The 15,055-nt window shown below is 43.5% G+C and overlaps 1 long non-coding RNA gene across 1 annotated transcript in view; it reads left to right on the top strand.

Annotated features, from left to right (window-relative positions):
* The window catches only part of LOC308093034, a 43,760-nt gene extending 32,252 nt beyond the window's left edge, over window positions 1–11,508 (top strand). The window contains exon 3 of the long non-coding RNA XR_013933836.1: window positions 11,386–11,508. This is a non-coding gene — a long non-coding RNA (uncharacterized lncRNA). The remainder of the gene's footprint in view (window positions 1–11,385) is intronic.
* Window positions 11,509–15,055: the final 3,547 nt, after the last annotated feature.

The raw sequence follows: 15,055 nt of genomic DNA, 5'->3' as shown, positions 1-15,055 counted from the left end.
AGAGTCGCGAGGTGAACGAGTGTCCGTGCATGTCACCTCTTCTGTTTGAGTTTAATGTAGCTCACCACACCAGTGAGCAGGCTACAAGCTAGCCTGTTTGTGTTAGAGTGTGTCATTACAAGGGCACGGTGTCAGGCGCCCATGTGCATCGACTGAACTAACAGGGTTCTTAATAGGGTTCCTACACAGATTAGGGGTCATGTCACAGATACAGTATGTCTGTATATAGCTGACTGACGTCATAGACTGGCCACAAGTCTGAGACTCTGATGTTCTCTCCATGGAAAGACTTTCTGAAACGTTGCTTCTTGCTTTGTTGAGAGACATTCAATTACAAAAGTGTATTCATACCAGAACCAGCTCTTTGGTGGTTGTTAACCCAATGCAGGGAAGACTTCAATATAGGCTGCCTGTCCATATTTAGCCAATAGTTTATGCAACAGCTGTTACGTCACACACCTTAGAATATCAGCATTAAACAGTACTTAGGATTGTTACTTATTATACCACACTCAAAGACAGTTATGCTTGTTGTTAAGTGAACATAGCACTAATACAAATAATTGATTAGGTATTCTGACACCCCTGAATCTATTGCTGATACAGAATAAAACAATTAATTGCAACTTTCTACTTGTATTTGATAGTGTAGAATAATTTTGGTATTTTAAAATAACTGAAACTACTTCAATTGGAATATTTCACTTTGCAGTTCAGAAGATACATGTCATGGTACTCAGGTGATGAGAGACAGCAGATGACAACAGGCCAGACAATAACCACGTACAGGTTTCAGGCAATGCGAGCGTCACACCTCACAGAACTAGTAGTAAAGATGTCTAAGTCAAATGGCAACTTGATGATGAAACATTATTCACAGAGCCTCCGGGAAAAGATACTTGCACAACAGCAAAGCTGGGAAGAGGAGAAAACAAAACTGCTTGAGGAGCTGCGGATGTCGGCTGAAAGGTTATTCTCTGCAGAGCAAAGGATTAAAGCCATGGAGGAAGAGAGCACATTGAAAGTGTGCCAGGCAACAGAGAAGACCTTCAAAGAGTATGAGTTCCAGGCAATGGAAAAGACACTCCTCCAAATCCAAAAGCTGTTGGACGAGAAGGAGAAAGACATTACCACCCTTAAAGAGAGTCTGTCAATAGGCAATAGACAAACCAAAAAATTGCGAAAGGAGAGACAGGGACTAACTGGAGAAAGCGATGTTTGGGCTAAAAAGTATGAGCAACTCGAGATCCAACTTCACCTCACACAGGAGGAACTGAAAACCAAAGAGATTAATTGGTCAGTGGAGGAGGAGGAATGGGGGAAGGAGAGATGGCGACTAGCTGGAGTAAATGAGGCTTTGGTTACGAAGAATGGGAAACTCCAGATCCAACTGGATATCACACAGGAAGAAGTGAGAACAATTGATGCGCATTGGTTAACAGAGGAAGAGAAATGGAGGAAGGAGAGACAGGGACTAGCTGGAGAAAAGGAGATTTTCACTGAGAGGAATGGGCAACTCCAGAATCAACTGGGAGAATTGAAAACTAGAGAAGCTAATTGGATAATGGAAACGGAGAAATGGAAGAGGGTGAGACAGGGACTAGCAGTAGAAAAGGAGGCTTTGGTCGGGATGAATGTGCAACTCCAGAATCAACTGGACCTCATGCAGGAAGAGCTGAGAACCAAAGATGAACGATGGTTAATGGAGGAGGATAAATTGGGGAAGGCGAGACAGGAACTAGCTGGAGAAAAGGATGCTTTGGATACGAAGAATGAGCAACTCCAGAACATACTGGACCTCACCCAGAAAGAACTGCAAACCAAAGATGCTTGTTGCCTAATGGCCGAGGAGAAGTGGAGGACGGAAAGACAGGGACTAGCTGGAGAAAAGGAGGTTTTGGCTGAGAAGAATGGGCAACTCCAGAACCAGCTGGACCTCATCCAGGAAGAACTGAGAACTAAAGAAGTGAATTGGTTAATGGAAATGGAGAAATGGAAGCAGGTAAGACAGGGATTAGCTGTAGAAAAGGAGGCTTTGGCTGAGAGGAATGGGCAACTCCAGAATCAACTGGACCTCATCCAGGAAGACCTGCAAACCAAAAATGCTCATTGGTTAATGGAGGAGGAAAAGGACTGGCAACTCCAGAACCAACTGAACTTCATCCAGGAAGAACTGAGAAATAAAGAAGCTAATTGGTTAATGCAAGAGAATAAATGGGGCCAGGAGAGACAGGAACTAGATGGAGAAAATGTTGCTTTAGCTAAGAAGAATGGGCAACTCCAAAACCATCTGGACCTCACCCAGAAAGAACAGCAAAACAAAGATGGTAATCGGTTAATGGAGGAGGAGAAATGGGGGAAGGAGAAACAGGGTCTAGTAGTAGACAAGGAGTTTTTGGCTGAGAGGAATGGGGAACTCCAAGAAGAACTGAAAACTAAAGATGCATGTTGGTTAATGGATGAGGAGAAATGGAGGAAGGAGAGTCAGGGACTAGTTGAGATGAATGGGCAACTCCAGGACCTACTAGACCTCATCCAGGAAGAACTGAGGACTAAAGAAGATTATTGGTTACTGGAAAAGGAGAAATGGAAGAAGGTGAGACAGGGACTCTCTGGAGACATGGAAGCTTTGGGTAAGACAAATGTGCAACTCCAGAACCAAGTGGACCTCATCCAGGCAGAACTGAGAACCAAAGATGCTGAGTTGTTAATAGAGGAGGAGAAATGGGGGGAGGAGCTACAGGGACTATCTGGAGAAATGGAAGCTTTGGGTAAAAACAATATGCAACTCCAGAACCAAGTGGATCTCATTCAGGAAGAACTCAGAACAAAAGAGATTAGTTGGGGGAAGGAGAGACAGGGACTCGCTGTAGAAATGGAGGATTTGGCCAAGAAGAATAGGCAACTCCAGAAACAACTGGACCTCACTAAGGTTGAACTGAGAACCAAAATGTCTCTGTGGTTTATGGAGGAGGAGAAATGGGGGAAGGAAAGACAAGGACTAACTGGAGAAAATGATGCTTTGGTTAAGAGGAATCGGCAACTCCAGAGCAAACTAGACCTCCTCCTGGAAGAACTGAGGACCAAAGTCCTTTGGTTAATGGATGGTGAGAAATGTGGGGAGGATGGACTAGGACAAGCTGGTGAAAAGGTTACTATAGCTAAAAACAATGGGCAACTCCAGAACCAACTGGGCATCGCTCAGGAAGAACTGAGAACCAAAGATACTCTTTGTTTAACGGGGGAGAAAAAATGTGGGAAGAAGATGCAGGGATCAGCTAGAGAAAACAATGCTTTGATTAATAATGAACAACTCCAGAACCAACTTGACCACCTCACCCAGGAAGAGCTGAGAACCAAATATACCCTTTGGCCTAATGAGGCTTTGGCTAAGAAGGAGGAAATGAAATGTGGGAATGAGAGGCAGAAACTGTCTGGAGAAAAGGATGCCCTTGCTCAGAAGAATGGGCAACTGCAGAACCAATTGGACTTCAGCCAGGAAGAACTGATAACCAAAGATACGCTTCTGTTAATGAAGGAGAATAAATGGGGGAAGGAGATAGAGAGACTAGTTGGACAAATGGACGCTTTGACCAAGAAGAATGAGCAACTCCAAAACCAAGTGGACCTTATCCAGGAAGGAAGAAATGAGAACTAAAGAGAATTGTTGGGTTCTGGCATCCAATGGATGCTTTTGCTGAGAAGAATGAGCAACTCCAAAACCAATTTCTTCAGTTTTATAGTCTTTGTTAACTCGGCGGGACATTGAATCCCGATACCTCAGTCTCACGGGCGGACACTCTAACCACAAGGCCACTGAGCTAGTAATAAAATTGCCTGTACAATGCAGTCAGGTAAACAAAACACAATACTCATAAATGCAAGATAGTTGCTAGAACAGTTGCAGTAACAACCGCTAACAAACCTATTGCCCACTGATGTGGAAACCAATTGTTTCACCTCTGGTGCCACAATATGAAGGATTGCCCTGAAGACTTTGGATCGATTATGAAATCGTTTTTTTTGTTTTTACTGTGTAATTGTTCCCACCCAGTTTTAGCAATGAAACCTGAGGGATTGTCCTCAGTCTCTATTGAGCAAACCTTTTGAAGACTTACTCGTAAGTCTATATGAGCAATCTTAACAGAACTACACTTTTCTTTCCTACATGTTCTAAAAGGTTGTATAGTTTTTAACGAAACAATAAAACTGGCACATCCACTGGACAGCAGGTGCAGGACCAACAGTGGATATATATATAAGAAATAATAAAGTCCGCACAATGAAAATTTTAAAAGAAGCTCCCAGTCAAGACTTGAGTGGGAGCTTCTTTTAAAATTTTCAGTGTGCGGACTTTATTATTTCTTATGTATAGTTTTTAACACCTCAGCCAGGTAATGGGTGTGAACAATAGCTGGTTAACTCCACCCCTCACCACTCCCCTATAACAGAAACAAACAGCCATGCTGGATAGAGGGGAAGGTACCCTTTGGCTGAAAACAATTCATCACAATAGCCAACAACACCACACATGGTTTCAAATGTAAATGTGCATCTCCGTATCCCTAAAGGTATTGAAAACTCAAATAGCCTTTTTTTAAGACAGATTTAACTGTTAATGACATGGTTGTTCAACATCCACACTTTGGTAACAAGACTATTGTCATTTTAAAGAATTCTGAATCGCCCCCATGAGGCACTTTTCTTTGGGCCTTGTCACAAATGTTGCAAAAATTATTTAGGTAACAAATGACTTAATCACATTCTGAATCCACAAATATGTGTCTATCATTCAGCACCTAAACGTCAGAACTAACATCAGCGTGAAAATAATGATGCATAAACATCAACTTACATTGGTCCTACTACATTTGTCCTCCACTTCTTAGTTCCTTTTTTTATTACATCAACTTCTTGCGGTAAAATCCATCTTTCATACTCTTGGGTTAGCGTTGCAATATTATTCCCATGGTTCATCAGTCATGTCAAGTTCAAAGAAAAATGTATTAACCATATATTTGTTTTAAAATGATCAAGTTTATAAACAAAATAATATGCTTTGAAATCCAGCGCGATGGAGCAAGTCTGCTCACAGGCTCAAGACAAAGCACGGAGACGATGCAATGTCCTCTGATATACTTTAGACCAGAGATTTGTTTTTTACCTTACGATGTGAAAATGTAACACCAAACATGTAAATGAACACCTTATTTTATAGCTCTGATTTCTACTTTCATATCAATCGAAATAAATAAATAATATATGGTCACATGTACAGAACTTGCCATCGGTCGGAGCATCCTTTTCACAATCTTCCACTGCAGGCTGGGAGTTTCTCTGTATTTCCTCAAAATCAGAGCCGGGTGTGTGATGTCACCAATCCCATAAACCTATCATCGTCCAATATGCAAATTAGCCACTTGCTGAAACAAGAACCCACTTTGATTTGAGCAGTAGTGGTGGATGGTGCTTACGATATTTACATATTTGAATATTCATAATAATAACTTGGATTTATATAGCGCCTTTCAGAAACCCAAGGACGCTTTACAGTACACAAAAATAACAAATTAATTGCCAAAAGCCTGGGTGAATAAATGTCTCTTCAGTGCGGACTTGAAGGAGTCCAATGTTGGCATCTGGCGAATCTCCATTGGGAGAGAGTTCCAGAGGTCAGGGGCTGCCACGCTGAAAGCTCTATCGCCAAGGGTCCGCCTGTTGCTACGAGGGGTGGTGAGGAGGCCCGAGTCGGAAGACCTCAGGTCCCGCTCTGGGATGTAATTGTCCAGGAGGTGCAGATGCAGAAATCTCAATGAGGGATACAGAGTACGTGCTTCCAGACCCTTTTCAGAGTTTATGTGGGAAATCCACGTTAAACAACATTTAATCATAACTGTGTAGCCTACTTTTGTGTCTTGTCAGAGTACACTGAGGCCAGTCTGTGACTTCAGTAGAATCATTTTCAGAACTGTAACATAGTTATTGTTCACATTTCACACATTAATGTGTCACATAGTTTACTTGATTTTATTGATTTGAAACCTTTAGTTTTTCCCTTTAGTTTTAATTTGGTAAATAGTTACAGTCAGGCCATTGTATGTACTTTTGAGATGCTGTAATGAAACCTTGGCCTGTGAAAAAACATATCAAGGCCATTCTATAAGAAACATGTACACACACACACACACGCGCGCGCACACACATGTGCTCACACGTGCAGACCCATTTATTTATCTCTACAAAGTCCACAAATCTGCATGTCTTGTATGTATGTGTGTGTCCTTTGCTTATCACAGAAGTGTCCGACATATCGCCTTCACATTTGGCGTATGTATTGCTGAAAGTGCAATTTCGAGAGTGAAGTCGGTCAGATCAGCGGTTCTCCATAACCTGCGTTCAGCACAGTTACATGCAAAGTCAATGCAAGATGCACCGGGCTTCGCCCGCAAATTACGTGTACAGTGCCTGTACCACCTTTGGCAGCTGAGGAAATCTTTCTACTCTGCTACAACACAGAGCATCCTGACAGGGGCCATCTCTATGTTATGGAAATAACTCTTCCTAGGATCTATGAGTGCTGACAGGATATATCGCGAATGACACGACACAAACGATGGGTGTTGCCCATAAATCACGTGAATCACAGGCATCGTCCACAAGTGACGTGAAATGCAAATGACGGGATGCAAATGAAAGTGACACAAATCCCACGAAAAAGTGTTGAGTCCATCAGAACCGGCCTGCTCCGAACCGGGGTGCTGGTAAAGGCCTGCACTAGTACTATATAAACACAAACAGAAACAGAAACCGTGCAGACACATACATACATACATACATACTTACAGTATGCACGAACATGCACACGCATGCATGCGCGCGCACACACACACACACACACACACACACACACACACACACACACACACACACACACACACACACACACACACACACACACACACACACTCAGGAGTATCAAATAGGGGATGTCAGCCATTATATTTTGGTTAGATAGGAACTTCAGATTTTGAATCTGGGCAACGTGAGACGTTATCGATTTAGCTTTTGACCTGATCAGTATCTGCCTGTGAGGTAGAAAATACAGCAAGTAAAAGAAACCCTAAACTTCAGAAAATGTAAGTGGCCTCAAGACCGAAGGCCACACCTCATATTACCATCAGTCAGTACATAGCACATAGCATCACAATCAGTTTAACCAACATTTATATGTTGACTAGCAGATCTACTCTAAGCTCGCAGATCTGCTATTTTAGTTTTTGAAATATATCGAAAGAAAAAAAACGATAAATATGAATGAATATTAATCTTCTCCTCTGGGGTCCCAGGCACAAAACCTTTTTTCAGATGGAGGTCCGCAGCCAAATACATACTGACTTGACTTGAAAAAGTTTGAGAACCGCTGCACTATGAAATGCAAATAATGAAATGCAAATAATGTATATTGTATACACACTCCTATAGACATAGACCTGAAATCAGTAGCCTAGAATGTTTTTGTTCATGTTTTGTTGTGACAAAATACTATGACAGCATTTGCGCCTTTCAGCGTTGGGAACACACACACAGACAAAAAGTAATCTGCCACAAAGTCACATTTTGACCAATGGCTCTCCACCTAATGAGTCTGACACCCTTGCATTACGCCTTCTACTGACGTGCTATATTAATGGCATCCACTGCTCCTAAGAGTTATGATCATGGGCGCCTAACTTTGATCAGAGGTGGGGGAGCACCATCCAAACTGTATTTTAGCCAATGATAAGTGTCTGAATGCCAAGATAAGTGTGTTTGTTTTCGAGAAATCTAACAAATATAAAGACTGGGATTTTGTTTGCGAAGCTTCTGGAAAGAGGCTTTTGTTTAAGATACTGTAGTGTTTAAGATACTACAGGTGTCTTTCAGTGGTGTAGCGGTAATACATGCACCTCCTGGAGTCAGGATCAGATTCATTATTATTCTAACATTGTATCGTTTATAGATGTCAACTAAAAGGTGGGGCTGAATGGAAGTCAACAGCGGGGAACAAAACACTAGTGGGATGGAGAAAATCATGTGATGATGACTGGATGGAAGGAGGTGAAGGGAAGGAGACAGACTGTCCAAGACGCTACCTGAACCCAGACAAGCCATTGATTAAATGACAAAGGCAGAGGAAGAGGCTGAGAATGAACAAACTGTGACTCTCTCCTCCATTCGTCTCTCCACCGTTATCCCTCTCTCCTCCCTTCTCTCCTTCCTCCACCCCTCTCTCTTCACACCATCTCTCTCCTCCCTCGGTCCCTCTGTCATCCCTCTATTTCTCTCTCCTCCCTCCGTCCCTTTCTCCCTCCTTCCACCTCTCCTCTCCTCTGGCTTGTGATGGGAGGGCAGTGTAGGGTGTGGGTGTGCACGTATCTAAAGGGTCTGTGTTGAAAGAGTTGGATTGAGACAGGCCTCATCTGTATGCATGAGCAGCCACCATAAAGTAACTACACATATCAATCTGCTCCCTGGCTTCTGTTTCTACACGATTCATGACCTTCTGCGAGATTCCTCCGGCAAGACGCGCGCAGGCATGCGCGCTGGAATGCAGGCACGCGCACGCGCACATACACATAAACACACAGTCACGTCTCTCGCTTTAAACACACCCGCATCGCCACACACGGTGCTCCATAAGGCTGTCAGCGTCCCCCGACACCCTCCCTCCTTTACTGTCATTAGTTTTGGTGAGAAATGTCCCGTCTGCTCAACAAAAACAAACATGGCAGCCCGCGACGGATCACTTCATCAGATGAGGCGTGTGCCGATAGTTACGTTTCACTTACGGCTCATCTACATCGAGCACTTTAGAAAACTTACCGACGATTCAAGGACGGGGGGTTTTCAATCAGCAGCCATCCTCAGCGCATTTTGATCAATGACGCATCGATGTGATACGGCGCTGTCAAGGCGGTCGTTCTCTCTGAGCTGTGATAATCTATCAACCTAAATGATCTGAATGGAGGGCAGAGTGGGCACCAGTGTTTGTGGTGTTGCACCATTTTTAAGTGTTCATGTGATGGGTGCAGTCATTATAGTTTTGTATTTTTCATTGTTTCGTTTTTTAATTAATTATTTGTCATTATATTGTCCAATTCAGTCTCTCTCTCTCTCTCTCTCTCTCTCTCTCTCTCTCCCTCTCTGTCCTCTCTTTCTCCCTTTCTTTTGTGCCCTTAATTTTTTTCCCTTCTCTCTCTCTCGTTCACCTTAACTACCCCTTCTTCTTCATCTCAGTTTCTACGTTCCTATGTCTCTGTATCTCTCTGCACTGTACTTCTTGCTCACTTTCCCTTCTCCTGCCACTCACTTGGTTGTCTTTCTAATATCTTTCACCCCACCATGTCTTCTTTTCTCTCTCACTCTCTCTTTCTTTCTCCTCTCTTTATCTCTCTCCCTCCCTACGTTATTATCTCTCTCACCATTTCCTCCCCTCTTACAACATCTCGTTTGTGATTCCTGATTTTCTCTCCTCACTCACCTACTTGTTCTTTTCCAAACCTTTGTGCCTTCTCTTGCTCCCTTCCTTCTCCCTTTCCTTTCCTTTCCTTTCCTTTCCTTTCCTTTCCTTTCCTTTCCTTTCCTTTCCTTTCCTTTCCTTTCCTTTCCTTTCCTTTCCTCCCTCTCTCTCCCACCCTCCTCTGTGTCCATGTGTTGTTGGAGTCAGCCATGGTGCCGGAGGCAGGGCAGTCACTCTGTCGACCCCTCTGCCTCTCTGGAGAGGGAAACGAGCTGTGAGGTTCTAACAACCTGAAAGGGGACAATTATTCACTGTTTACATCCGCTGGTGGTCTGACTGAGCTAGCCTCATATACCAGCTCTTTCTGTACACAATGTTCACCTGAAAGAAATGTGTTGCCTCCGTGTGTTCAACGGTACTGTGTGCACTCATTGTGTGTGACAGAGCTAGCTGTGATAATATATGCTAAGGAGGTCTTTGACAGAATAATGAACTGTTGAATGGTTGACCGCTCTACTGATGAAATCCTCACATGCACAGTCCACTCAGACATTCATGTATTCAAATGAACCACTTACACACACGCACGCATGCATGCATGCACACGCACACACACGCATGCATGCATGCACACACGTATGCACGCACACATGCATGGTTGCACGCACACATTTATTCCATGGGAAAATACTAGATGATATGCATTCGAAGGCCAAAGAAAACACAGCTCCTGGACAGCCAAAGTATGTTATATCGGTACCAAACAACGTTGACAGGGGAGTCGTTTTGACTCAGAGGGGCCGCTACGCGTCCTGTAAATGTGACAGTGCAGGATCAAGTCTTCCTAACGGTCCTTGTCACATGTCAGCCTCAGTCTTCATCCAGACTGTCTCCCTCATAGACTTTCAACCAAATCACCCGTATGTGAAGAAAATGAGAAATTGGGCAGACGCACCATCTCCTGTTCCTTCTCTGAGGTTGTTTTGAGCCATTTTTGAGTGGATTCAAAAGACATATTTAGAACCAGTGCACTCTGTCAGACACCATTCCACCTCAGATGCGCTGCACTATTTCTATTCGGGTCAGAGTCACAGGTGAGCCGGCCCTCAACGCCCACAGACTTCCTTCTCTGTCTGTTTAGCAACGGCGCTGGCAAGATGCAAATAAACATTTGTTCTCCCTGCGAATCGATGCTAACCACATGACTCTGCACTCCTCCTCCACACCACAACTCCCCCTGGGGCTTTGCCTTATCCCACCTCACCTGCTGTTTTCTCTCTCTCTCTCTCTCTCTCTCTCTCTCTCTCTCTCTCTCTCTCTCTCTCTCTCTCTCTCTCTCTCCCCATCACAACCGTGTATGAAACTCCTCCTGGGTCCAGTCAGTGGAATTACATGTTTGCAGCAGTGGTGGACAAAGTACTCAACCCCAGTCCTAGTATTCTTGGGTCAAACATTACTCAACTACAAGTGAAAGTTACTCTGTCAAATTTGTTCTTTGTCAAATTTGTTCTTGAGTTTAAGTACTGGAGTGCTTGCCTTAAAAAACGTATTCAAAAGTACAAATTGCAACGTGCATTTTATTTTTTATATGCGTAATGTATTGCTGTATAAAGATGCTCTCAAAAGCCGGAGTAGATGTTAAAATGACCCAAACATGTTTGAAAGTGAAATATGCCTTTAAGATGGACTTTTAAGAGATTTTCATTTCATTGCCACTTAAAGAATCGATACCAGAACAAGCTTACTACTGCCTCATATATTTGACTAATTCTATACTGTCCTTTGTCCCTCTCTCTCTCTCTGTGTGTGTGTGTGTGTGTGTGTGTGTGTGTGTGTGTGTGTGTGTGTGTGTGCGTGTGCGTGTGCGTGTGTGTGTGTGTACACAGCTCCAGCCAATGCTCAGATCGTGCACTCGGGTGCAGCATGTAACGTCAAGGAAGACAACATCAGTGAGAGGATTTACACCATCAAAGAAGGAGACACACTGGTACTGCAGTGTATCGTTAAAGGGCACCCCCGACCACAGGTACCACCCTGACACACACACACACACACACACACACACACACACACACACACACACACACACACACACACACACACACACACACACACACACACACACACACACACACACACACACACACACACACACACACACACTGTATGTTATTCTACTAGTTTAACCACAATAGAAACAAAGGGCAGTAAGGAGGTCATTTCTTGTCTTCCATGCTAAACTACACAGTAAAACACCAAACAATGCAGTCAAAGTGAACTGTGATGACCTCAGTGACACAACACCTTCATCTTCTAGAACCTTCTGTTCCTCTGTCCTCTTCTGGGATTGAACCTACTCTGTTCCACAGTAATCTCACTTCTCCAGGCTTTTCCACGTGGTCATTTTGACAGCAAATTTAGATTTAGATTTAGTCATAGTCTTTAAAAAAAAATCCATTTAGTCATATTTTAGTCAGCTGAAATGTTTTACTTTTAGTCTGGTTTTAGTTTCTGATTGCATGATGGCTTCGTAATGCCTGTTTTTTTCGTATCTGCGTGCCGGAAATAGCCAACAAGCTCACAATGCGCGTTGGTTCTCAAAACGTTTTCATGTCAAGGACCCACAAAACTCTGAGAGTGTACAAAGTTAGTCACAGACCTGCAAGGGTCCATTTGGAACCCCCTCCAGGAATCCTGAGGGTCCCTGGACCCCACTTTGAGAACAACTGGACTAGTCTAGTCACACCTACTCTGAATTCCCAAATTGTTTCCGGTCTGGTTGTCCACTTTGTTTTTGTTCTAAATGTGCTAAATTGAGTAGTCTCGCAGGTCGTGCTACGAGTTGGAATAAAGCATGGTTATAACAAACGATTATTATACCAAACTTGGTTTCCGCTGTCATCCCGCCTCGTGACGCAAAGTTATATCCACACTGGATCAGAATACTGCAAAACGAGTTGATCCCAGTCCAGGTCCTCAGCAGAAGCAGAACACTGCTGCATTCTGGGATAGTGTTCCTCTGGGCTTACTGGGTTTCTTCTACACAAGCTATATGGATAACCTGATCCCTATGCCCCTCTCTCCCTCATTTTGAATTCAGTTCAATTCAAAGGCAAAGAAGTGAATTGAAGTGAAACAAGCTAAACTGAGACATGTACAAAATATATATTACTAGAATAAAGCAAAGTGTAACCATGGTGTAACTCTCTTTGGGTGATTTTAATCGGTGGGATTAAAGACTCCCCCCCTTCTCCCTCTCTCCCTCTATATTTGAAGCACAACCCAATTTTTACCACTGAGGCCAGGCCAATAAAGGTAGAGAATGAGCCTGATTGAGGATTTATCCAATCCTTTATCAAGTCTGATTGATTACTGGCCTGGCCTAGATGGTCTCACCCTGATCCATACAAAGAAACATCTAATCATCTCTCTCTCTCTCTCTCTCTCTCTCTCTCTCTCTCTCTCTCTCTCTCTCTCTCTCTCTCTCTCTCTCTCCCCCGCACTCTCACTCCCTCTCTTTCCTTCTTCCTTCTCTCATCGTGTGTGTATTAATCATCCTATCTCTTCATCTCTTTTTGTCTCTTGGTCATTCCGTTTTTTTATTGCCTTCATCTATACCTCGTCCTCACGTCCTCATTGTATCTCCCCTCTTCTATTGCTGCTCTGCGATCAAACCTCTGCTTTTCTTTAACTCCTATACTCCTACCTCCCCTCCCCCCGTCTTCAAGCTCCACACAACAACGGTCACAAGCATTTATGCTGCTGTATTCTGAGATAGAAACTTCTCTGTCCTGTCCTCAGCAGAGATAGAAACTTCTCTGTCCTGTCCTCAGCAGAACACTGCTGCATTCTGGGATTGTGTCCCTCTGGGCTTACTGGGTTTCTCCTCCACAAGCTATGGATAAACTGATCCCTTCGTCTGTCTCTCCCTCTCTCTCTCTCTTTCTGTCTCTGTCTTTCATCCTTCTCTCCACCACACTCCACTTCACGTTTCTTGATCCTGAAAGCAGTTGCTTTACAGCTTTGGAGATGTTAAATGTGCTTTATAAATAAAACTGACTTGACTTTACCCGTAGAGAAGTGTGCACACTCAGGACTATTAATGTGCATTTACATGCACTTTAGTGAATACATGTTTTTAAAGTAAAAAATCAGCTTCTTCAGTCCCTGCTTATGCCAATGGTTAACTCAATGCCCTGTGTAATCTCAGATGGAATGATCAACCCATTAAGGAGAAAAAATCATGAGATTGGCCACATTACTGTATACATGTCCCTGTACTGTATAAATGTCACCGTAGCACGCTGTGTGCTACTGTGGGTTCTTACAGACACAATTGATTGTAATGAAAGCTCCTGTGCTTTGGCTACATAGTTACATACATGTACATAATAAGCAACAACAAAGCCCAGCCTTGACGTGTTTGCTGCTTGCTATGCTATGCGTTCAAATCAAAGTCCTTGAGAACTTTGCACCATTGAGCCGGCTCTTTCTCTCCCTGCCAGCATTGTTTGTGTATGCAATACTATGCACAGTATAGCACTTAGCCCAGGTCTAGCACGCCACTTTAAAGAGGAGAGCACAAATGGAAACACCTGCCCATCACTTAACCCTGGCACTACTGTCGTTTATCCCTCCTACAGTACCATTTCCACATTTATTGAGTGAGAGTTCCCAAAAACAATGCCAACTGGAAAAAGTGCTCCTCGGAGCACAGGTCTCCGCCAGGTCAGGTAGGTTATTGTGGCCTCCTGGTGGCGCTATAATAGGCCAATGTGAAAAGGGTGCCATTTCTTCTTAGGCCTTTCACGGCAATCGGAGACTGCATTCATGATTTGAGGCATTTTGTTTCAAAAATGAGTTTTGCTAAATTAGACCTGCTGGTGGCGCTATAACAGGCCAATGTGAAAAGGGTGGCATTTCTTGCTCGGCTTAGTGGGAATGAGCGTGCAAAATTTCACGGAAATCGCGTTCATGATTTGAGGCATTTTGTTAAAAACAAAAGAACCAACCCTGCAAACTTTGGAAGCCAATCGTAGCCAATCAGGATGGAATATGGAAAATCGGACAGATCCGTGTTGATCTGTTGAAATCTGTAGGAGTAATATAAAAAAATGTGTTTTGCTAAAATCGGGACTCCTGGTGGCGCTATAATCTGAAAAATGAGGTCAGAGGTTTGGCTTTGGCATCCAGGGAGTGTGTGTGCACAGTTTTGTAGTGACCGGGCCAACAGTGTGGGAGATTAGCTGCTCACAGACAGACGGACACACGGACGGACACACGGACGGACGAACAGACAGACTGGGTGCAAAACATAGCCTTGGCCATGCCTTTCGGCCTGGCGGATACAATAAACAGCTTAAATTTGGGGAAAGTGAAAAATCTGCTTCCTCACTCCCTTCATGCCAAAGTTCAGATCGATTGGTCAACCCACTGAGGAGAAAAATGGATGAGATAGACAGAAGTTCAGAAGATAGACAGTGTTCTTAATTGTATGATAGCAGCATAGAATCAAGCTCCAATAGGGTCAAAATCCTGAAGAGAGAATATTCCTGC

The sequence above is a fragment of the Gymnoscopelus braueri genome (assembly GCF_963280865.1).
Source record: "Gymnoscopelus braueri genome assembly, chromosome: 1".
Lineage (NCBI taxonomy): Eukaryota > Metazoa > Chordata > Actinopteri > Myctophiformes > Myctophidae > Gymnoscopelus > Gymnoscopelus braueri.
Note: the sequence above shows the minus strand (reverse complement) of the source record. Positions and strands in the feature narration are given on the sequence as shown.